Below are 3272 nucleotides of genomic sequence, written 5' to 3' on the forward strand. Positions count from 1 at the left end.
TACGCTGTCCCTACTGAAGATCTGATATGTCATCAACCTGTGAGACTGAGAAGGGGGACCAGGAGCACACAGTTTCCTGAGGGTGATCGGAATTGATGTGGACTAGTTCCATGTAGCTACTTCTCTCTAGCCCTGGTCAAATGCATGGGAAATGTGAGCTCTCAAGGTGAGCTAAATGCCAGCAATGGGCAGCTCAGGACCTCTGTGGTTGCTTGGATAATAGGTGTGTTTATTTCCCCTGTGATATCTGGACAAGGTCCAGGCCTCTGCTAAGGAAGCAGAGGAAGTCAAAGGGAAATTGCCAAGCGGCTCACTCTGGCTAAAAGTATCTTCCAGCAGATATTTGATCATTCCAAATATAAAGGGGAGGGGGAAGAGCCAAATTCATTTTGCAACTGGAGTTCTTTGGGTGTTCAGTGCCTTTGTAATATACTGTTAATGTGATTAAAATGGAGGCATTCAGACTTAAATGGTTGTTTGAATAAATTAGGGATATCAAAATTGGCAGAGTTCAGGTTTTGCTCGCCCTGAAATTTAATCACTCTAATATTAAGCTATTTTTTTTTTCATGATGTGAAATTTGGCAGTGAACAAAATCAACAGGGTCACAGCTTTGAAGAGGAATCTGCTGCATTTTGGCAGAGAAATAATAATGCTTCTTTTAAAGGACTTAAGAGGAAAAAGTTATTAATCATTTGTCATTGCAGAGAAGGTAGAAGAGTTTTGTGTGTGTGCGCGCGCGCGCCTGTATGTTTGCATACAACATAATTACGTGTACACAGTATCTGAAAGACAATTTGATGACAAATTTTTTACATGATCTGCTGCCTTTATACGCTTTCTCATTGGACTTCAAAAATAAAAAGCAGCAAAAATCCAAATAGCAAAAATACCCTTAAATGTACATACGACACACACATACACTACATGTGCGCACACACAGACATCATGCAAAAAATGAGAATGTGAGCGGTGTATGTATATTTATACACACAAATGCATGTATGCACAGTGACATTTACATTTTGGTTGCCTGGGTAGCAAGCAGAAAGCTTCTTATTAAAGTGCAACTAGCCACTTCTTGAGGATCTGACATGTGTTAGGCAGCCCTGGGTAGCTCGGAGCAAAATCTTTGAAGAAAGCAAATTTGAATGCTTCTTTATGATGATATTTATAGCTCAGACTTCTATTTTTGTTTTTGTTTTTTTTTTCTTTTTCTTTTTTGGTTTGTCTTTATATCTTGAGACTCCTTAAGTCCAGAGGAAAAGGGCTGCAAAATAAAGAATTGGCTTATTAGCTTATTGGCCTATCAATTAGTAACAGTTTTTGGAGCCACTATTTCCCAGAGGACAAATGTCTTATTTCCCCCAAAATGAACACACACATACACACACACACTCACACAGAAACACACACCACACACATACACACATGCATATACAAATTGACTCATGCACTCAGCATTATTGGCTGTTCTATGTATGTGTGTCTACTGCATTGTAAATGGCCTTCATTTTCAGAGTGTTTTAAAGATTTCCCTGCAGGTTATCCAAACAGTAACACTGGAGAAAAAATACCGAAATGATCACATTCAAATTGTCTTTTGAACGATGCCCTTGCTAGTCATGAATATAAGCTCTTTTCCACATGCCTGAGGCATTACTAAAAAAGAATCACGCACTGGCCTTAATGAAAATCCAGTTTGGGGACTAGGAGGAATTTAACACACCATGTTTTTCACTGAGGTCATGATTCTATCCTCAAGGTTACAGCAAACAATATTTAGGGGTAGAAAGTGCCAGATGTAAAATGTCCACTGGGAAGAGAGCTGTAACTTACAATACTCCTGCATATATAAGAGGAGAAAATGGGAGTCTTTGTTTCCCATGACGTATCAGTCTTGGACTTTTTACATGATCCTATAAAAAGCAGGGTGGGTTACAGGTCTGGGGCCCAGTTCTTTCCATGTGAGGCCTCAGTTCTACATAGTTTGGACAAGTCATTTTCCCTATTCAGGATTCTTATTTGTAAAGTTAGTATGAACATACCAACCTCCATACCATTGTGGATGAGGAGAACAAAGATGCTTAAATGTCGGAGTATTTTGGAATTAAAGTGCTTTACAAATAGGAACTATGGTGTTGGAGATTTACCTAGCGGAAAGCTAACACATGCAAGTAGGAAGTGTGGAGCTTCCTCCTGGAGAGGAAGAGGTCTCAAGGCCTGCAAAGGCAGGAGTGACTGGCTGCTATTGTCTAAGACATGTGGGGTGAGCAAGTGCCTTTTACATTTCAGTCTCCCAAGTGCCCACTTTGAGAGCCTACAAGCTCAATTTGAGTTGAATTTCCAGTCTGCTAATGTGAGATGATGATGATGATGCTGAGAAACTTGGATATCCCCCCACAGACTATTTGATATGCCTTTCTACAGGGTCTGAGTTCCTGAACTTTCCCCCCTTTTAGTGCTAATATAATAGAAATAGAATTATTTCATAATAACCCAAAGCCCAAGTCGATTTTCCGGCACCGTAACTCGAGAGCCATACTGAAGTCAGTCTGTCACTGGTAGAATGTTCTAACCAGAGCACAGGGCTGGGGTAGACAGGGGAGGACCTCAAGTAAAGGGGATCTTATTTTAGTTCAAATTAGACCTTACTAACAAAGGAAAGGAGAGTTATTTTCAGGCTTTGGGTGCTAACAGGAGCAAGATTCCCCAATTGGGAATTAATTTCAACTAGTTCTGAGGGGAGTGAACCTCAATGATTTTTTCTAAAACATTCCCATCTTTTCAAGTTACTAGCCTGCTCAGTCCCCTAAACAACCTAGATTGGCAGTCTTTCTATAAATAGCTCATTCCATCACATTTCTGTTTATTCTCTGTTTATGCAGTCGCTTGCTTTGTTCTTGCCTACTGTGGGTAGGTTCCCAACCTCAAACGCAACTTTGCATTTTCGTCCTTTGGCAAGGCAGAGCATGGGTGGGAGTGAAGAAGATGAAGATGGCAATTCCTTCCCTACCCCCACTGACATAGCCACCTATGTACTGTCTGTCCCAACATCCCCAAGTAAATAACAATTTTGTTAAAAATGTGATAGAACAATTAAAGGATATGAATGATCTAGGTCAATCATAAAACATAAGATAAACACATGTGTATGTAGATATGTATATGCATGGTTCATATCCTCTAACTATGAATATGTTGAAACCTTAAATAAAAGGTGAGGAAGACAACGAGTGCCATCTCGTGGATATACCTACCACTATATTTTC

Source organism: Microcebus murinus, chromosome 5 (assembly GCF_040939455.1).
Source record: "Microcebus murinus isolate Inina chromosome 5, M.murinus_Inina_mat1.0, whole genome shotgun sequence".
Taxonomy (NCBI): Eukaryota; Metazoa; Chordata; class Mammalia; order Primates; family Cheirogaleidae; genus Microcebus; species Microcebus murinus.